This window comes from Scardinius erythrophthalmus (genome assembly GCF_964197995.2).
Source record: "Scardinius erythrophthalmus genome assembly, chromosome: 3".
Taxonomy (NCBI): Eukaryota; Metazoa; Chordata; class Actinopteri; order Cypriniformes; family Leuciscidae; genus Scardinius; species Scardinius erythrophthalmus.
This window is the reverse complement of record NC_138223.1, coordinates 18,935,814-18,958,478: the sequence shown is the minus strand read 5'-3', so window position 1 is coordinate 18,958,478 and position 22,665 is coordinate 18,935,814.

Below are 22,665 nucleotides of genomic sequence, written 5' to 3'. Positions count from 1 at the left end.
AAAACAAAAATCTGTTAACATCTTTTGTACTTCTAATGAGTCTTTATTTAAAGCAGTCATTATCTAACCTACAGGCTCTGTTTAACCTGGCTTGTCTCTTGTAGTCTAACACTTTATTGATTTGTGTACTCATGATTGGTTGACATGAGGGTAAATAAACAGCCTTTGTGTTTGACAGGCCTGGCTTCCTGTGCTGTTGTTTGCCTAGGCATGGGGTTCCTGTATTCTGGGCTGTGCTGTGTACAACAGGGCTCTTGTTCCATGTCCCCTCATGACCACACGGCCTCATTTGTCTCCGTCAACACATTAACACATCAGAGAAGCCCCCTGCTGCTCTAAAATGCTGGAGAAAGCTCTCCTGCTCCCCCTCCTCCCTCGCTCTCCAGTCATGTTATTATACTGTGCTTTATGGTGGTCATATTTACTGTAGCCTCTCTGCAAGATGAATAGGAAGTTGTGTTAAGGTACTCTGAGGCAGTCTCCCTCCCTTATCTTGGGCTGACAGATCATTTGGCTATCCACTCTTATGTAACAGTCGGGGTTGTTGGTTTTGTGTCCCACCCAGAGAGACTCCTCAAGTCTCTCATTTAAGCTTGTTCATAAATAATCTAAGTCTGCACAGTGATGCAGTCAGACAGAAATATAGTTGTGTGGTTTTTTCCCAGCGAGACACTCGCCCATTACCCGCGCTCACCCCAATGTCACGCCCACTGACGCTTGTGTGCACCAGGCTTGCCAGCTCACAGACAGAGGGTTTAGGAAGTCGGATGTCTCAGACATAGTCACAGCTCTCTCTCTCTCTCACTTTCTCATTTGGTCCCAGAAAGAGTCCAAAATGCAATTTCCACTGTAGAATATCTTTATTATGTATAATATCCCCAGGCTGTATGCGATTTTCATTTTCTCTTTAATACAGAATCATACATTTTTAGTTTAATGGGATTTTGTCATCATTTACTCATTTGCACAATTTACGTTCCAAACCTGTATGACTTTCTGTTTTCTGTGAAATTCCTCTGTTTTTCCTCAATGTTGCTTTGGACTTATTTGTGTTCCAAAGAAGAAAGAAAGTCATACAGGTTCAACCCGATCTCACCGCAATTCGTATGTATTTTACGAGGTGGCTAATTTATACAAATTCATACAACCTCCCTCGTAAGAATTTGTGCGATTTTTGCTAAATCGTACATATTTTATGAGTTGCCCAATTCGTATGAATTCGTATGAATGACCCACCCCTGACTCCGCCCCTAAACCTACCCATCACTGGGGTTTAGACAAATCATGTGAGGTCATACTAATTTGTACGAGTTGGTCCTGAGATAGCGTTGGGTTTGGAACAACATGAGGGTGAGTAAATGGGAATCCAATTTTGGAAAAAAAAAAAATTGGTGAACCTCTTTAAAGTGACAGATTTTTTTTTCACAAAACTTGATTCTATTTATGATTTGTTGATTGGATGGAGGCAGATCTGAGTACAATCAACTGGCAGTTGATTGTAAGAAAAGGGTGGGGTTCAAGCAAACTAAATGATTGGAGAAGTCTGGAATAGGTCACCAGAAAGAAGTCTGTCTCACAGGTAGATCCAGCTATGACAATTTAATTTAAATTATGAGATCAAAATAAATAAATAAATAAATAAATTAATAATTATATGAAAAGGAGCTGTTCACATTAAGATCAATAAGATGCATTTAGAAAATAAATAGAATTTTCATTTTATGCCAACTTTAAGACTGTCTTATTTGCTTTAGAGTTTGTTTTAAATAATTTGTGACTTATTACAGCTGAGTTGAATAAATCATATAAAACTGTCTTTTAGATATTCAGATGATAAATATATCACAACCATAAATGATTGAATGATCTGACTGAATGATCTGATAGTTGTTATTGAAGTGAAAAGCTCCAGTGGTTCATACATTAACTGTCATGAATCATCTAGGTGACTTTTTTTTTAGTCAGTCAGTCGCTGCACTCTGCATATCAGATCTCATTTACAAGGTCTGACAGTTTGGTCTGGATCTAAAGATGTCTCACAGCAACAGTCATCTCACAACAGGAAAGACCTTTATGTTACATTCGCTCGCAGTGTTTCTCAGGATTTCGTTTAAGGTCAGCGCTTTCCTGTTCAGACATAAACAAATAGAGTTGTGTTGTGTATATGTTGGTCTGACACAATGACCTTTGGAATGCTAAAACATATAATGTCAACTTTGCTATTGTGTTTCACAATGTAGTGCAACATAGATTACCTTTACTCTGCACAACTGAATAGTTTTTGATACAAGTTTTAAACAGTATAAGAGGTTTTGGTCAGTTTTATCGATTATAAAGTTCATGCCATTTGCTAATATGTAGCGTGTGCATTAAGTACATAAGCTATACATCAGCAAGTTAAAGTCTGTAATCACACACACACACACACACACACACACACACACACACACACACACACACACACACACACACACACACACACACACACACACACACACACACACACACACACACACACACACTTGTATCTGTAGTCTAATAGTGCCAGAAAATTCTAGTGTCCATATAATCAATTTTAACTTCAAATAATTACGCACAGAGTGATTAGACACAAGCCACACCCCCACCTCATTCCCCAGTAAGCCTAATCAACAGCACAATAAAAAACTCGCTTAATTAAAACTCATTAATCTGCCAAATTATGCATCAATGGTTCCAATTAATTATGTAAGGAACTGATGCAGTGTAAATAATGAATGGACGGATCATCTGGAAATACGGAAGCACACAGTGCTTGGGGGCTCAGCAGCCACTGAAGCAACTTACACCATTTTTATTTGATAAGACAAGAAACAATGGCCTTCTATCAGCTTAGGTCAAGGGTCAAGCAAATTATTCTCAAAGTCTGTATTTGAGTCTGTTGTAGTGACAGCTCTAGATGCTGTAAAGCAATTAATTCCTTTTTTCTTTGAACAAGTGAAAGTGGGGTAAGATGTGCCAATGGGGAAATTGAACCACTTGTAAAGAACTGCACAGATTTTATTATGTGACTATATAGCCAATTTATACATATCTTTCAGTGACTGAAATGGGCACACAAGAAAAAGTAAAATTTTAATAAAATGATTTATTTATGAAACACATATGGTGTTGATGATTTGCCAGCGTATGAAATCTTAAATAAATAGTTTAGCTAGTGATTAACCCTGAGTTAGATAATGAGGTTCCTTTATAAAAACAATAAAGGCAATGGAAATTGAGCAAATTTTGCCAACATACTTCATACATTTAATTATCGTGTGTAGTGCTGTATTGATATTCTTTGAACATTTAATAGGGCTTTGTTCTAAAGTTCAACCCCTAACAACAAGTTTAAACTCAATACAGCTCTGCCTATGCTTACTTATACTTAATACTTAAGTATTCCAATTAATTCAGATCGAACTACCAAAAATGTAGACTCAATTCAGACTTTTGCACGCTTAATTATGATTGGTCTTGTTCCATATATTTAACTATGTATTGCTACCTTTAGGCTTACTCTGTAACTTTTGCTGTGTCTAAATTTTCATACTAATGAAGTACATTCCTTTGGTATGGAGGTGTGTAAGAACACATTCTTGGACACACATCATCTGCTATGGTGGCATTGTCCTTTGACCCATGTGTTCTTTGACATATGGTGTGCTAACAACAACCATGAAAATAATTTTAACTACAAGGAACTTTCTTGCTACCTACAGTGATTGAAAGGGCTCACAGTTCACCAGTTTTTATTTTTCAGCTTTTCAAATCTGACGGCTCTTCAGGTCTCATTGTCTTATGGGATAGCAAAGAGTCTCTGATGCAGCATTTAATTTACACAGAACCAGAGGATAAAACCTACGCTTACCAAAAAGCTACATAAGCTTGCATTTAACACTATTCTTTTTCTGGCTTGCAAGCAAGTAAGTAAGTAAGTAAATTTTATTTATATAGCACATTTAAACATAGCAGGGCTATCCAAAGTGCTGAACAAAGTAAAAACAAATAGAATAAAACACAGAAACAACCAAACAGAACAGACATAAACAGCATCAGGAGATAATTAAAATGCCAGGGAATAAAAATAAGTTTTCAATTTAGATTTAAAAATAGCAATTGAAAGTGCAAGGCGGATGTCCAGAGGCAATTGGTTCCATAGACGTGGGGCGGCAACAGCAAAGGCTCTATCTCCCTTAGATTTTAGACGGGAGCGAGGGATAGATAAAAGAGCCATGGTATTTCCTTCAGAAAATGATAATCTTGTTATCATATAGTACTTTACAACTGATGTTGTACAAAAACATTGTACAAAAACACATACTTCAGATTGACTGAGAGCTCAGAGAAAGATGAATGTGTCCCAACTTGGACTTTTTTATAGTGAAATTTGCAATGAAATTGCAGGGAAAAACCCTTTGCATTGGTTTGGCTGAGAAACCTGAGGGCAAGTGGGGGGAACAGATTTCTTTGAAGAATCTGAAGAGGCTTAACTGGAAAAAAGAGACCCACCTTTGCGTTCAATCAGAATTCACGTGCTAAAGAAAATACTGCAGCATAGCAAAGCTTTTGTTGATTTTCCCCAAAAATAATCCTTTTGGTCTTTTTGTCACTATCCATACATTTCAAAAAAGGAAGAAAGAAATATTAAAACAATATTCTGAATAGTCAACCCTGAATAGCTTTAATATATCTTTGAATAGGCCTATATTTAATAAAAGAATATGAAGTACAGTGAAATATTTGTAATGGCATATTGCTTTTGTGTGTTAGCATAATTTGCATTTTGTAAAAGAAATCTGTTCAAGTGTCCTTCGGCTTACCCCTAACTTGGGGCAATTTGTATTTATCTTTATCAAAGCAATACAAACAGTCATATTTTTCTCATGTCTGGGCAGCTCACCAAGATGGAAGACTGGTCCTTTAAAAATCTCCATATCAATGCTTCCTGGTTCCCTGTTTAAATTATGATTGTGATGTGTTGGCAGAATAACTGTACAATTAAACACACTCCAGATGAATGAATCCGCTGCTCAGATGTATTTGAAACAATTTTGTTTGCATTTTCAGGTCTCTGCCTTGATTGTTAAACTCTCTTCTAGTCAATATCAGATTCACAGCACTGGCTCAGAGGTGGTCAATGCAGAACAAATCATATTAGTTTTTAATTCAGCTGGCCCCTCATTGCCTCAGCAGAAAGATAATTTTTTCCTGTAATATTTGTTTTTGAATTCAACTTTTCCTGCAGACCTGGGTTTATGATCTCTTCTTGCCTTACCACTATGTATTTTTAAGGTTCTCAATAAGCCATTCTTTTTAATGTGAGTGAAAGACCTCCCAGGGTGATTCAATGAGATGTATTGATAGTTCCTGTATTGATGTATCCACCTTGGCTCCTCGCTCCCTCAGCTCCACCTGGGATCATCTTCCCTACGGCTCCACCGGGGTTCCTCGTCTCGCCGGCTCCGCCTTGGTTAGTCACCGCTCTGCCGTTGCCATGGACTTTCAGGCCTTCATCTGTGACTCCACCCCTTTGGCTTTGTGGGGTTCCGGCTCCGCCGTGGTCCTCGGTCCCACCGGCTCCGCCTCAGTCCTCCTGGCATCCTGGCTTCACCTCGGCTGCTCGTCCCCGTGGCTCTGCCATTGTCTCCAAAACCCTTCTTTGTCATCCGGTTTCTGTGGCTCCACCTCATCTGCCTCAATCAGTCATTCCCAAGTTTTTCCGCTTGCCAAGTCTCCACCATGGCTCCTCCCTCCGTCAACTCTGGCATGGGCCAGTAGCATTTAATATTTTTTATTTAGTTTATTTTAATTTAAGTTTATGTGTTTTTATTCTTTTGTCATTTTATTAGTTTTTGTGTTTGTGTTTTTTTAAGATAAAATATTTCTGCTTAGCTTTAACTTATTTATTTTGGTTATAGTAATTGTAGTATTTTAAATTTCAAATGGTTGTCAATCGATCTCCAGACATTTCACCATCACCTGTCACCTTGCACTATATTTCCCATAATCCCTCCTGGCTTCCACCTGCACACACAATTATCCACAACTTCCATCATTCATCCTCATCAGCTCCACTCCATTTAAGATGCTCCACAAACACATCACTGTCTGCTCTATGACTAGGATCTCCATAATAGTCAAATGTTTTACTTACATGTGATTACCTACCTTTGTGTGATTTCTCTGTTCTCCTGTGCATTCCAACTGGTATCCATCTTCACCCGTTCCTCCCCGCAAGACTCATTTCAGTTAATTTTCTTCAAAGCATCTTCTATCTAAAGGTTTGTGTGTTAACACATACCATTATAGACTGTTATCCTTCTCTTCTCTTTTGTTGAAGTTCAGCATAATTTCTCCATATCATTCATCAGTTGTCAAAAAACATTTCTACTGAAGTTACTCACGCCGTTTCCTTGAGTCTGTGTTCCCTGACAGCCAAGGCAAGATTTAAGTTTTTCCATCATATATTTATATTTTATTTCAGATTTATTTCAATTAACAACTATTTTGAATGGTTTCAGTATTCAATAATAACACTGCAAACTAAAATCTTAAACAACTTAATATTCAGCAGTATTATTGACTTGACTGCACTGACACTATTGGATGAGAAATGGTAGCTTTAGCGTAAGTTCTGCCAGGAAGACTCAATTGTCACTTATTACTTTATCATCTAACCAATCATGTTCTAATACTCGTAGTATAAAAGATCGGTACTTTCACATGTCTGAATTGGCAGATGCTGACACCAGCATTCAGTTTGCAGAAACTTCGATTGCAACCATAACAACACAAAATCATATTGTTGATTTTGATGTTGCCAACTCTGGCGGACCTTTAAAGAGGTGGTATAATGCCCTTTTCACAAGATGTAAAATAAATCTCTGATGTCCCCAGAGCATGTATGTGAAGTTTTAGCTCAAATACCCCACAGATATTTTCATACCATCTTAAAATGTCACTTCGATGGTGATCAAAACGCATAGCTTTTGTCTGTCCCTTTAAATGCAAATGATGATGATAAATGCACAAAGCTGCTGATCCCGGCACAGAGGGCAGAGCTTCAACAGCTCATTCTTTGCAGCTTCTATTACCTCTCACAGATACATTTTAAAAAACTTTTAGCCTTTTATGTTCAAAATGGAGTTTTCCACAAAGATGGAGAGACTCAAGAACAGGAAAATAATGCAAAAAAGTTTGTTTCCAGAAGAAAATAGCATCACAGCACTATTATACAAGAACTGAACTGAGCTGGACGATGACATCACGGTTTACTCCAGAGCGGCTATATATATATATATATATATATATATATATATAGCAGGCAGATCAATATTATTGTTGAATATTAAATTAAATGTTAAATTTAATGTCCCCAGCTAAGCAAGCCAAGCCAATGGCAACAAAGGTGGAAAAAGGTTGTGTGGATGAGGCCTTCGATGAGAGTCTAGTTGACACAATCTCTACTGACACTTCAGGGATGCGTTGTGGTCGTGTCTAGGTGCAGGTCCTCCATCTGGTCTGGATACGGCCCAGATCCAGCTGATTACCGTAAACCTCGGAATAAGCAGAAAGACTAACATTAGCGTAGATGCCATTCTTCTTATGATGTAACGAGTACATCGGGTGTTATAGGAAGTGTTCCCGGTTCCGGCTGACCTAATTTATGCAGCCTAATAATCATTTAACTGATTTGAATAATAGAAATGTAAAATTTTCTATATGCCAGGTTAAAGAGATGTGTTTTTAGTCTAGATTTAAACTGACAGTGTGTCTGCTTCCCGGACAATGTTAGGAAGACTGTTGCAGAGTTTATGTGCTAAATAGGAAAAGGATCTTCCGCCAGTAGTCGATTTTGATATTCCAAGTATTATTATCAACTGGCCAGAGTTTTGAGATCGCAATAGACATGAAGAACTATAATGCGTTAAGAGCTCGCTTAAGTACTGGGGAGCTAAACCATTTAGTACTTTGTAAGTAATCAGCAATATTTTAAAATGTATATGATGTTTAATAGGGAGCAAATGCAGTGTTGACAAAATCGGGCTAATATTGTCATACTTCCTGGTTCTAGTACTGAGCCTTGCGGTACTCCATACTGAACTTGTGATTGATAAGACATTTCTTCATTTGCTGCTACAAACTGATAACGGTCAGATAAGTATGATTTAAACCATGCTAATGCAATTCCACTAATATCAACATAATTTTTTAGAGTGTATTTTCAAAAGAATGTTGTGGTCAGTGGTATCAAATGCAGCATTAAGATCAGGTAACACTAATAGAGAGATACAACCACGATCGGATGATAAGAGCAAATCATTTGTAACTCTAATGAGAGCAGTCTCAGTACTATGGTACGGTCTAGTCCTGACTGGAAATCCTTGCAGATACCATTTCTTCCTAAAAAGGAACATAGTTGTGAGGAGACAAATTAGTTGTATCTTTGACAAAAAGGGTAGATTTGAGATTGGCCTGTAATTGACTAATTCTCTAGGATCATTCCTGCTATGCTCTTTGGAAACTTCAGAAGTAGAAGCTTTATTTGTTGTTAATTTAGCCACTGTGTCAAATAAATACAAATCAAATAAATAAATAAATGTGTATAATCAAAAATAATAAATGTTTGTTTTTTTCTAAGAGAGTCGAAAAATAAGCAGATCTGGCAGTTTTTAAGGCTTTTCTGTATGCAGTTGTGCTCTCTCTCCACGAACAAGCGTCAACATGTAGACAACATTTCTGAATGGTTGGTTGATGAATTTATGTAGCTTATGTGTAGTAATCTTCTAGTCATTGATTAGCATTCTGTTTTGATAATCTATTAATCATGTTCCGGGGGCAGGATTTATGTAAATTGTAGGGTTTGTGATGTCACTAATCTGGGAGGAATGTTGTGTAGTTTTTACCAGCTGTTTGCTGTAGTCCCTATAAAAAGCAATTATTTTATTGAAAATATCTCCCTTTGCTTTGAACTTTGAGCGTCGTAACATTTGCAGATGTTGTTTATGCTTAAACAGTGAAATCATAATCAACCCCCCTTTAATCACCTCCATCTGCAATGGTCTCTTCTCTTCATATATTCATTTTCAGCTCGTAACCGTGTTTTTAACAGAGTTTTATGGCTTCATGCATCCAGGGAATTTACTTCAGAATCTAAATACTTCGATCCTGCCCGTGGTCTTTTCCGATTACGTTTCTCACCTAATTTCTTTACTCTTTTTCTCAAGCACTCTAAGTATGACTCTCAAGGATCTGGTGTTACTCTTTCCCTTCTTAAACTAATAATAGTTTCTGTCCCTTCTCATCCATGATTAAATTCTTTCAAATCCATTTATTTTTCCAGGTAATCCTCATGCAAATACTGGTGGTGGTATCATGCTTTCACATGTTACTCATCTATCCTATTCAGTAGTCTTTAGCTTGCATTACTCGACTGCGTGGCCTAACGTGACACTGTCTCTATGTGGCTTTGCGGCCGTTGTCTCTCTTTGGCCTTTAGTGGCCTTGTGGCCTATCGTGGTCTTGTCCTGTGTGGCCTATCGTGGCCTCGTGGCCCTCGTGGCTTTGGTTCTGTGTGGTCTATCATGGCCTTTTGGCCTATCGTGGCCTTGTCCTTTGTGGCTATCATGGCAGTGTGGCCCTTCGGGGCATAGGTTCTGTGTGGCCTAGTGGCCTTGTTTTTATTTTACCTTTATTTAACCAGGTTAATTGGTTGAGAACAGGTTCTCATTTGCAACCGCGACCTGGCCAAGATAAGGCGCAGGGTACAAGGCGACATAAAATTACACATGACATACCAACATTCAAATACACAGTCATAAATATAGAAGACAATCGAATTCAGTTAAAAAGTACTGGATATTGTATAAAAATAAAAATTGAAAAACTTGATAGTTTAAAAAAATATAGAATGTCAGTGCAAGAGAAATGGCAGTAGGATAATAATATAGTCTAACATGGATAAATTGATAATGTGCAAATAGATGCAATAACAGCCATTTAGTTGAATATGTGCAAAAATACATAAGACTTTGTTCGCAAAGAGCATCAACATGTACAATGGTCCGTCAGTAAATTTAAGAGTAAAACTTTAAAAGTAGTGATCGAAACAATAGATTCTAATTTGAGAGACTTTTGTAAAGTGTTCCAGTCATTAGCAGCAGAAAATTTAAAAGAAGAGCGGCCAAAAGAGGTGCGGGCTTTTGCAGGGTCTAGAGAGATATATTTACTCGAACGCAGATTAAGTACAGGCACTGATATGGTTATTAAAGTACTTAGGTAAGACGGTGTCTTGCCTAGTATGGACTTGTAAATGAACTGATACCAGTGATTTAGGCGCCGGTTGTTTCTGAGTGGCTTGTCTCTGTGTGGGTCTTCAAGGCCTTGTGGCCTATCGTGGCCCTTAGCGGCCTTGATTCTGTGTGGCCTAGTGGCCGTTGTCTCTGTGCGACCTCGTCTCTGTGTGGCCTATAGTGGCCTTGTGGCCTATCGTGGTCTTGTCCTGTGTGGTCTATTGTGGCCTTGTGGCCCTCATGGCTTTGGTTCTGTGTGGTCTATCATGGCCTTGTGGCCTATCGTGGCCTTGTACTTTGTGTCTATCGTAGCAGTGTGGCCCTTCGGGGCATAGGTTCTGTGTGGCCTAGCGGCCTTGTCTCTGAGTGTTTTTTCTCTGTGTAGCATTAGTGGCCTATCGTGGCCTTGTCTCTGTGTGGGTCTTCAAGGCCTTGTGGCCTATCGTGGCCTATTGAGGTCTTGAGGCCCATCGTGGCAGTGGTTTCGTGTGGCCTAGTGGCCTTGTCTCTGTGTGGCATATAGTGGCTTTGTGGCCCATCGTGGCCTTGGTTCTGTGTGGTCTATCATGGCCTTGTGGCCTTGTCCTGTGCGGCCTATCGTGGCACATCGTGGCGTTGGTTCCGTGTGGCCTAGTGGCCTTGTCTCCATGGCCTTGTCTCAGTGTGGCTTTTAGTGGCCTTGTGCCCTATCGTGGCCTCGTCTCTGTGTGGCCTATCACGGCCTTGTAGCCTATCGTGGCCTCGTCTCTGTGTGGCCTTGTTCTGTGTGGCCTATCACGGCCTTGTCTCTGTGTGGCCTATCGTGGGCTTGTCTCTATGTAGCTATGATGGCCACTCGCTCTTGGTCTAAATATTTCACTCTTTCTCAGCTCCCTTGCTTTCCTCTCAATACGTCTTCATTAGTAGCTTTACTGTTTTCTCACAATGATGGAAGTGGCCCTCTTTACCGATTAAAGGGTTAGTTCACCCAAAAATGAAAATTCTGTCAGTAATTACTCACCCTCATGTTGTTCCAACCCTGTAAGACCTTCGTTCATCTTCGGAACACAAATTAAGATATTTTTGATGAAATCTGAGAGCTGGGTCACTCCTCCTGCAGGCTTATGGACACCTTAACTTGCTGGCCCAGAAAATGTATTAAAGACATTGTTAATATAGTCCAAGTGACTCCAGTGGCTCAATCTTAAGTTTATAAAGCGACGAGAATACTTTTTGTGCGCAAAAACAAACAAAAACAACGACTTTATTCCACTTTTCATTTCCTTCTCTCTGGACCTCGAGTTTTTTTACGTAGTGTAATAGCTTAGCGCGTCTGTGTTGCACGTCACCAGCGCGCAGTATTCAGGTCAGATGTCACTTTGAAAAGACGCGCTGGCTAAAAGGGAGTTTCGTCAAAGCTGACTGAAAGTGATCGAGGATGGATAATTTCAATGAACTTGATGAACCCGTGATATCTTCTTCGGGGCATAAAAGGAAAATAAAAGCTGAAACATTTTCACGGAACCTTACTAAAGCAGCTCGTTTAGTGGTGAGGGGAAAGCTCACTTTATTGCGTGTACGCTAATCACAACAACAAAGTTTGTCTGGGGTCTATGTCAGCTGAGGAGATTAACGTTACAAAGATTTACAGAGTGTTGTATTATTTATCATAGCAATTACTTGGTTTTGTTTGACTCAGAAAGATGAAATGTGAATGTGTCTGCTCTGCTAAAAAAAAAAAAAAACAATTTTAAACATTTTAAACTTTTAACATTTAGCATAGGCCTACTTTCAATTAACTTTAATTTTGTAATTTAGCTGAATTTTTTAGGTTATTATTATTATTATTAATCAAAACAATCCAGCTGCAGTTTGACTGATATTACTTGGAATGCACAATAATAATAAAAACATGATTTATGAAAATGAACAAGAACGGAGTAGGCCTACTTGCAAATGACCTCTTCTGTTGTAAATGTCCTAATTGGTAGAGGGTGTGCAATCTTCAAATAGTTTAATTAAATGTTCATGTTATATATTTTGGTTGCATTTGTGAGTTAATAAAAACGTAACTGTTTGTGTGAACATAATATCTAAATATTGATTAATCGATCGATATAGCCCTGAATCGGATTGAATCGTAATCGTATCGCAGAATTTTTTGAGGTATCGGCAAATATTGTATCGTTGGCTGAGAGAATCGATATCGTATCGTATCGTGATGAACTGTCCGATTTACACCCCTATGTATAAAGCGCTATATAAATAAAGGTGACTTCAAAAGAAAAACATAATAATTCCATATCTAATAATATGGAATTAATGATTCAAAATGATCAATTTAGAGAGAGTTACATATCTGTAGTGGTCACCATGCATCAGAGGGTTAACATACATTAATTTGTTATTTTTTCATGCTTAACTATTTATCAACCCCACAAAATGTATTCGGTATGAATCCCATCATAGTTACAGAAGTTCAGAATATCCTAACATATTAATTTTTTTAATAATTTAGTTAGCTACAACACCTTTATCTGACAGATGGTTCAGCAGCATGTTTACATGTACAGTATGAGACAGAACTGTATGTTTGCAGTTATCATCATCAATCATTCTACTCTAGCACAGCTCTCTGACTTTATACGCAGTGTGGTATCTGTACAGTTTCAATTAAAAGATAAATATAACAGGTGTTGTTGGACAAGAGCTTAGGCAACTGCCACCATGATTGTGAGTGTTTGAATAAATAACGCAATGAATTTCAGATTACATAACTCCCTTGTGGTTTTGACATTCAGATTAGATGGGCTGCAATTACACTTCTAAGTCTTTCTTAATCGTGAGGTTACATGAGCCTTTAAAACCGTGTGTAGTTCACTTTCCCTTGATATTATTTGCTTAGTGGTAATTTCCTGTTTTAATGTGGTCTGTCAAATATAAAGATCTTAGCCTATAATAGATTTACTTTATTTAAGGTCTAATTCTGAGCCAAGTTTAGATGAGTGCTCAAATTTGCTATAACAAGCCCTGAAATGATGTGATGTGCAATATACAAAAGAGTGTATTCTGATCAGAAGGTAATCACAATACTTTTGGCTTATGAGGTAATGAGGCTTCATTATATTTGCCATTTTGAAAAATACATTTGTGTTTTCTGTAACATTATTTAAATATTTCACTATCTAGACATAACATAGATGAGAGTAATGTTGGATTCAGAGGATTTGTTCTTGTGTTTCAGAGATAATGCATCTGCACCTGAACTATGCATTTGGGCATTAGGCAGAACTGAGTTGTTACTATGGCAATGGCAGACATTGGTATTGCTCTAATTATGCTGTTGGCCTTGTAGATTGTGATTGCAGTGAAACACTCTTGTGCCCAAGCAGAGATGTTTGTTCACTTGCATTCACTCTCTGACCATTAAACATCTCTGTTTGTGAAATGCGTCATGCACAATTTTTTTAACATGTTATTTCATTCATGCAGTTATGACAGCTTTTAAGTGCCATGCTGAAAAACAAAAACAAAGATTTAAAGTCGAATGTAATGAGAATTTGAACAATACAAGAAAAAAGTCATAATATTCTCGTAATACTTTATTTTGCTTTTCATAAACAGGGAATCACTATATGAAAAGTCATAATATTTTCATAAAAAATATTTTATGAGAATGAAGTTGTAATGTTTTAAGGATAATCTCAAAATAGGCCTTGAACAAAAATGAAGTTGAAACATTAAGAGAACAGAATCATAGCATTTTAAGATGCAATTATTGTGCGTCTTTGATCTCCTTTTATTTACGTAACCTTACAACTGTTACAGTTATCTGTGTTTTTTCTTTTTATGGCTGGGTTTTGTCAGTTTAGTTATTTTTCCTTTGTTTCTACCCAGCCAACATTTGTATGTGGGGCCCATGTGGGTTTGAAATGGGCTGAAAAATGGGCTCTGTATGGGATTGTCCACGGGTTACATAATGGCCCCTTGTTAATTGCCCAGATGAATTTCATGTAGGATTGCACTTGGTACTAGGTGGGACCCAAGTGGACAACATGCACAAGACCCATCTCGGTCCCAGCTTTAATTGGTTTTCTTGGAATCCCTTTGCTTTGATTTCTTCATTGTTTTATTATCAGTCACACCTGTTGCTTGTTCCCTTGACTGGTTTGAGTTTGTATTTCAGCCCTGGCTGTGTCCAAAATCACACCCTATACCCTTATTCACTTCTTCCTACATTAGTCCACTAATATAGATCACAAAACAAGTGAGTGAATTCGGACACTTTGGAGTGCACCGGAAGGGCTGCCGCTTTTGCATAGTTTGTGCTTGCTGTGTTTGAATTATTTTAATTGTTTGAATTATTTGAAACTTAGGGTGTTTTCACACTGGCAGTTTAGTTTGGAACGGGCCACGGATCACATGAAAAATTGCTAATGTGAACGCTGTCATGTAGACTTGGGTGCGCACTGGGGTACCGAACCCGAGACTACCTGGAGGAGGTGGTCTGAGTTTGGTTGCACTTGAACCGTGCCATGGTTCGCGTGAATGTGAAAGCAACACGAACTCGGGTGCACACTTGTTCAGGGAGAAAAGTGACCTGCCCATGCGTTTTAGCTGAATATGATGTATTTAGTTAAATAAAACATATGTAAGGGATGATAGTGTTGATGATTTACCTTGGATACGAGCGAGAGTGAGCCAGCAGTGTATTCACGCATAGCGCAGGGCAACAAATTAATGGAAATCCACTGTCTCCTCAAAAGAGTCCGTTTGCAATCAGCAGAAAACCACCTTATGTCACACACACACAGTAAACCTGTGTTGTTCACTCAGCTGTGCATAATAGCACCAAATGAATAAAAAACACAATATATTGACTCGCGTTTTTTTCTATCAACGCTGTGCACTTTTGCGATGATGTAAGATGCATGCAAATGCACCAGGGTTTGATACAATCAAGTTGAGTGTGTGATAGAGTGGGACACTCTGAAGGGGATGATACTGGTCTGACAGTTTCCTTTGACAGGGCTCCGGTCAGAGAGAAGGGCACGGAGAAATTATTCCAGCAAACTTTATTATTGAAGTTTGGGTACAGGCATTGTTGTACAAATAAATGTGTATGTGTGTGTGTGGTCTATAAAAGAAACAAAGAATAAAATAATATTAATCACAATGTACAAAAGTATAAAGTAATATCCAATACAATAATAAACATTGAATCAAAATACTAAATATATTAATTTGGTCAAATAACCCGAAAAGACTCATAAACAACTGATATACAGGCATACAAAGGGTTAATGAGGCAATTTAGAGATACTAAATGGATTTGGTGGTCTTCGCTTCCCTCTAGTGGAAGCGGGCGCAACTGCACCTCATGCGCCCAGCACGTGAGGGGCGCATGGCCAGGGAGTGCCGAACTACACTCTAGGTGCGTCTGACTGCGACACAGAGGCTAAACACCATTTATCGGTAGGACTAAAGGGCATAAGAAATTAAATATAGCACTCGAGAATACAGCTTAAGGCTGAAATAATGTAAAGGAAACAATCTCCAGTCTAACACAGCTTATAACAGTCACGTGATACCTATTAACTAAAGAAATACACACGAAAGTATCAAAACCATGCATATAAGATACTTAACAGGAAAACAGGTGAAAGTAGACAACATCTAAACAAGTCCAATGGCAATATTTACATCTTAGTGCAGGATGAAAACTTACTTTCGCTTAGGTTACGCACACGAGAGCCACCATCCCACAGAATGCGGAGTCGGAAATGAGAATGTGATGCGCTCGGAAAGAAAATGACGTCACTACAGTTTCAAAATAAAATGACAGGAAATAAAAGACTTTCCGACATAGCCGCCCCCAAATTTAGCAATAAATTTGAATCCCAAAGGAAAGTCTACTTAGTTGGCGTCATCTTCATCCTCCCAGGCTGGCAGCCGCACAAGGCGCACGACTGGCCGTAGGTAGGTCTGTCCCTTGATCTTAACTTCAGCTGCCCTAACTCGTCCATCCGAACCTGAACAGGTCTTCACCACTCTCCCGATGGGCCACTGGGCTCTGGGTAGCTGCGAATCAACCACCATCACTACCTGGCCAGCAGTCAGATTGTCTGTGTCCTTGTGCCACTTCGACCGCTTCTGAAGGTCCGGGAGGTGGCGACGGATGAAGTTGGACCAGAAATGGTCCGCCAGGATCTGGCTGTGGCGCCATCTTCTCCTGCTGAGAAGGTCACTAGATGCGTAAACAGCCTGCGGGAGTGATGCGTCGCGGCGTCCCATCAACAGTAGATTTGGTGTGACGGGATCCGGATCCGCAGCATCGGAGGAGATGTACCCAAGCGGTTTAGCATTGAGTATTCCCTCCACTTCAATCAGCACAGTTTGCAGCACAGGTTCGGCGACGGTGTGGTCCTGAAGGATGACTTGGAGAGCTGACTTAATCGACTTGATCTCTCGTTCCCACGTTCCCCCAAAGTGTGGAGACCCAGGGGGGTTGAAACGGAACTCGATTTGCTGTCTGGCCAGCTGTTCTTGAAGAGGAACTTCTAAAGCGGCAAAACTGGCTTGCAGCTCCGCAGCTCCACCTCGGAAGTTGGTTCCTCTGTCAGACAGGATCTCAAATGGCTTGCCACGGCGAGCGATGAAGCGGCGGAGAGCCATCAGGAAAGCATCAGTGTCTATGCTCTCCAGTAGGTCAAGATGCACACAGCTCGTCGTCATGCACTTGAAAATCAGACCCCACCGCTTCTCTGTGCGCCGGCCCACCTTGACGTTGTAAGGGCCGAAACAATCGACTCCAGTCGACCAGAAAGGTGGCTTGTATAAGCGGAGTCTGGCAGGGGGTAAGTTTGCCATCTGAGGCACCACTGGAGTAGCGCGCCATTTCTGACATTCAACACAGCCGTGCTGATGACGCTTGATGGACTCTCTACCCCGCGATCTAGGATCCAATATCTTCTCCTCATTTCGGCGAAAACCCGCTCGGGACCAGGATGTAGCGGTTCACTGTCATATTTCTTAATGAGCAGCTTCGTAACATGAGATTTGGGATCGAGGATGATAGGATGCATCGCATCTGGGTCAAGATCTTCTGCTCTGCGTAGTCTACCTCCCACTCTCACCAGGCCAACAGCTTCATCATACTCTGGAGCAAGCATGAGCAGGCGACTCAGTCTCGAGATGGACTTACCAGCAGCAAGAGTTTCCACCTCTTCAGGGAAGGACTCACTCTGGGCTTGTCTGAGGACATGGAGCTCTGCTGTTTGGACGTCAGCTGCTGTCATGGTAGGACTGCTCTGATCATCAGCCGCCCCGTGAAGGCTCTCATGGGTAGCCTTGAGAAGACTGTCCCAGTTGTCTATATCAGACCTGACTGTCGTGGTCGGAGAGCAGGTGGTGGCTCCACAGAACAATGTCTTCCGAAGTTCATCCTCGTCAGCTTCTTGGGCTTCTATTAATTGAAGCACTGGCCAGGAGTCTGGATGTTGTCGGAGGAATGGTGGACCTTGGCTCCACCGGTTCGACTGGCTGAGCTCGAGCAAGGGTTTGCCGCGAGTAAGGTCATCGGCTGGATTGTCAGTGGTGCTAACGTACCGCCAGGTCGAGTTTTCAGTGAGCTCTTGAATTTCTGCGACTCTAGTTCCTACAAAGACCTTGTAGCGACACGAGTCGGAATTGAGCCACGTTAAAACTGTCATCGCGTCAGTCCAGAGAGTGACTTGCTGGGAAAGGAGTGACAGTTCTGTCATAATGACTTTAGCCAGCTGGGCTCCGGCTAAAGCAGCACACAGTTCGAGGCGTGGCATGGATAATTGTTTGCGAGGGCTCACTCGTGACCGAGCCATCACAAATGCAACGTGGACTTCACCTTGATTGTCTTGGGTGCGGAGGTAAGCGACGGCCCCGTAGGCTCTTTCAGAGGCGTCGCAGAAGATGTGTGCCTCTCGTCTGGGTGGCCCAGTGTCTGCTACTGATGGGACATAGCATCGGGGGATTTCCACTTGTGGAAGATGGACTAGTTCACTCTCCCATTGTGTCCAGATATCCAGAAGAGCCTCTGGTCTGATCGGTTCATCCCAGCCAACTCCCACTCTCCACAGGTCTTGAATAAGGATCTTTGCTCGTGTGGTAAATGGAATTAGGTATCCGAGGGGATCATATTGTGTTGCCATCACCTTGTAGACGTTCCTCAGAGTTGGCTGTGAATACTCTACCGGTCTGTGGCGGTACCCAAGGCGATCGGTAAGGCAGTTCCAGCGAAGGCCTAAGGCTGGCTCCTCGGGATCTTGTCGAGGCTGAGAGAGCCACAACTCGGTGCTTGCTGCTTTCGCTTCCAATGGAAGATGTTCAACAACTGTGGGGGTGTTACTGGCCCACTGCCTGATGTCAAAGCCTCCGACTGAGAGCAGTTTACGCATCCGGTTGATGATGGTCTTGGCTTCATCAGCGTTCGTGACACTGGTCAAACAGTTGTCGACATAGAAGGCAGTCTCCACAAGGTGTAGGATGTCCTCATGACCGCTGCTGTTATCCTTCACATGCCGCTGAAGGGCGTACGTGGCACAGCAGGGACTGCATGTCGTCCCAAATGGCAAAACCTGCCACTCATACACTGTTGGTTCCTCCTCCCTCTTCATACCTCTCCAGAGAAAACGGAGAAGGGGCTTGTCTTCTGGTAGCAGGCGAACTTGATGAAACATCGCTTTGATGTCACCACTGATAGCCACACTGTGTTCTCGGAACCGAAGAAGTACACCGAGGAGAGTAGGACCTAAGGTCGGACCGGGCAACAGTTGGCTGTTGAGACTTTGACCGTTGTGCTGGTAGGAACAGTTGTAGACAATCCTCGCCTTACCGTTGTGGTGGACAACGTGGTGCGGCAGATACCAGGACTCTGTGGAGCTGTCTACTGTGTCAGGAGGTAGAGGTTTGGCGTAGCCCAACTGTTCAAGCTTCTGTATTTCTTGACAGTAGGTGTTGGCTAGAGCAGTGTCTTTGGCAAGACGGCGTTCTGTGCTCCGTAGCTGTGGGAGCAATGTGTGCTTTGGAGCCCAGAGTGTGAGGCTAGCTTTGCGCCTAAGTAGGGGAGTAGCATACCTTGTTACTCCATCCACTTCTACCTTGACTGTGCGCTGTTCTAGCAGCTCTAGGGCCTGCTGATCTTCTTTGGAGCGGGTCACAGTCTTGGCATTGGCATACGGTGTTATGTCAACTTCCCACAGTCGTTCAACGTGCCGCTGCAGCTCTGAGTTAGGAGACATAGTGAAGTAGCAGTGAGAGTGCTCACCAGTGAGGTTGAGGTTGGCGGGGCCTTGCAGTGTCCAACCAAGAGCAGTACACACAGCTACAGGACTCCCAAGAGGACCTGCTCGAACCGGTTGTTTGAGAAGCAGCAGATGTGGAAAGTCAGAGCCTATTAGCAGAAGCGGCTGGACCTTATCAACCTTCGGCAGAGGAAGACCTTGCAGGTGGGGGTATCTGCGCATGAGTGACTTGACAGGATAGCTATGCTCAGACAGGGTCAGCTCACCAGCAGTGAAGGCATGAAAGATGTGGTACCTTTGTTTGGGAGAATGAGCTGGGGAGATGTCGAACGAGACAGCGGCTCCTTGTAGATGGATCACCTCATGGCGGACAGTACGCAAAGGCAAGCTTTCAGGCTCTTTGGCTAAATGGAGATGCCGGACTGCTGAGGGAAGGATGAGGGTTCTCTCTGATCCGTCGTCCAGAATAGCGAAACCTTCCAGAGAGTGCTCGGCATTGTACAGTCACACCTTAACTAGCTTCAACATGACTCTCTGTGGACGACTAGGACGGTCAACGTATATGGTGTCGGGAGCAGCACTGACCATTAACACTTTCTTAGCCTCTTGGGAACTCCCTTCGTGGAGCACGGTCAGGTGTTGCTGCTTGCACACCTGGCAAGGCTTCTTGAGAGTACATACCTCAGGTTTATGGTTCCTGCCACACCTCCAACAGCCTCTGTCTTTAATCCAGGTGGAAATCTCTGATGGAGTGAGCGTTTTGAATTTGGGGCATAAGCTGAGGTAATGCTCACGGGCGTCGCAGTACGGGCAGTAAGGCTTCACACTGGGTTTACCTTTGGGTGACTTTGTGCTGCGAGCAGGATCTGGAGGGGCTACCTTAGCTTGGCTCTCAGTGTTGTAAAACACGTTGGATGAAGGACCCTGGGATTTCCTTTGGCCCTTAACTGGCTTAGGCTGGTCTTGGAACATCAGAGCTGCTCGAGATGAAATGCGCTTTGCTTGTGACTTTAACTGAAGCCAAACAGAGAAGTCTTCAAGCGTGTAGGTCTGGTCAGTGCCGGTCCTGAGGATGCCTCGGTTTATGCTGTACTCCACAAACGCGTCTCGATAGTTAGTAGGCAGTTTGCTGAGCAGCCTGTCGACGTGGGAGCCGCATCGCAGTTCGTAGCCATTCTCACCCTCGAGAGAGCGGAGCATACCAACTAGACCTTGTACTGATAGAGCAAAGTTGTCAAATGCCTCTGGATCTCCAGATCTTACATGAGGTGAGTTTAAGATGGCACCCAGCTCGCTCTGCACGAGCTGACGCGGTTGCCCATATTTATCTTGGAGAGCCTGGAGGGATGAGGTGTACGGCTTTGCATGGTACATGAAGGCTTGGGCTAGCTTGTAGGCGCTTGGCAGTTTCAAATGATCGAGGAGGACTTGATATTTAAACTGCTCTGTGAGGTGAGCATGTGTATTGAGCAGATTGTCCAAAGCCATCTTGAGCAGGGCAAAGTCTGACTCTTTACCTGAGGTGAAGTGAGGTAGAGTAGGTCTAGGAAGGCCATAAGATGTGGCAACTAGGAGCTCCATGAGGTCTGTACCCGGCGCTGCCCTGTAATCTAGAGGCGCTGTGCCCTGTCGTGGAGGTGGCGGCATAGCGGGGTAAGGATAGGACAGCGTGTTAGCAGCTGATAGCACTGGCTGTAGAGGTGTAACAGGTGGAGGCACATATTGGACCTGGGCTTGGCTATAGTCCATATGTGGCTGGCGAAGTGGGGCCATATACTGTTCGACTGACAGTGGCGGAGCACGTGAGGTAACGGCACTCACGGCTGGTCTGGGAGCCGACTGCGAAGCTGGGTTGATGATTGCAGGAGGAGGAATCATGGTAATATACGTAGTCTGCGGCTGGGCAAGTATACTAGTAGTAGTATAAGCACTCAATTGTGGAGTGGGCTGGACTGATGGAAGACTGGTCGAGACAGGTGGACTAATGACTGCACTGGAGACTGATGGCAGAACATGAATAGATGGAGTAGAATGGAGTAGTCCGTGTTCACCTTGTGAGTGGAGTAGGAGAGGCTGAGCTTCTGATGAGGACCTTAGGTTGTACTCACATTCACTGAGGGGCCTGGAGGAACTGGGACTTTTACTTCCTTCTTCCTTCAGGAAAGATGTGATAAGAGCTGCTTGTGCCAATTCCATCTCTTTCTCTTTCAGTCGCCGTCGCAACATCTGATGCCTGGTGATAGCCTCTTTACTCTTGTATGCCATCTCTGCTTTCTCCTCCAGTCGACGTCTCTGCCGTTCTTGTTCTCTGAGAAGTTCCTCCTTCTCATCAAGGGCGTCTCTGGCTTCTTTGCCTAGAAGAGTACACTGCTCGTCCACTAGCGTCTGCTCCATAATCTGCCGCTGCACTTCTGCTAATTCCATCCGCTTGACCTGTTCCTCCAACATGGCACTCTGTAGCTCGGATAGCCCTTCTGCAACGGACCTCTTGGTTGATGATGCAGCACTAGCTCGAGATCTCGGTCTGCTACGATGAGAAGATACCAAGGATCGACATGACTCTGCTCTCACAAATGGCAGTGAAAGTGGATCAGGGATTGGGATGTCGTGAGCTGGGGCTGCTGCTCCGAGTTCTTCAGCTTCGGTGGAAGGAAGTACTGTGACTCTCGGTATGTACCCAACTTCAAAGTTTGCAAGGGATGCTGGTAACTGTATCTCCCGCTGGGGTCGAGAACGCACTGCTGGATCTGCAGATGGTTGTCCTGGCTCCATATTGTCTCCAGAAAGCTGTCAGATCCGGCTCGAAGGACCATGTGATAGAGTGGGACACTCTGAAGGGGATGATACTGGTCTGACAGTTTCCTTTGACAGGGCTCCGGTCAGAGAGAAGGGCACGGAGAAATTATTCCAGCAAACTTTATTATTGAAGTTTGGGTACAGGCATTGTTGTACAAATAAATGTGTATGTGTGTGTGTGGTCTATAAAAGAAACAAAGAATAAAATAATATTAATCACAATGTACAAAAGTATAAAGTAATATCCAATACAATAATAAACATTGAATCAAAATACTAAATATATTAATTTGGTC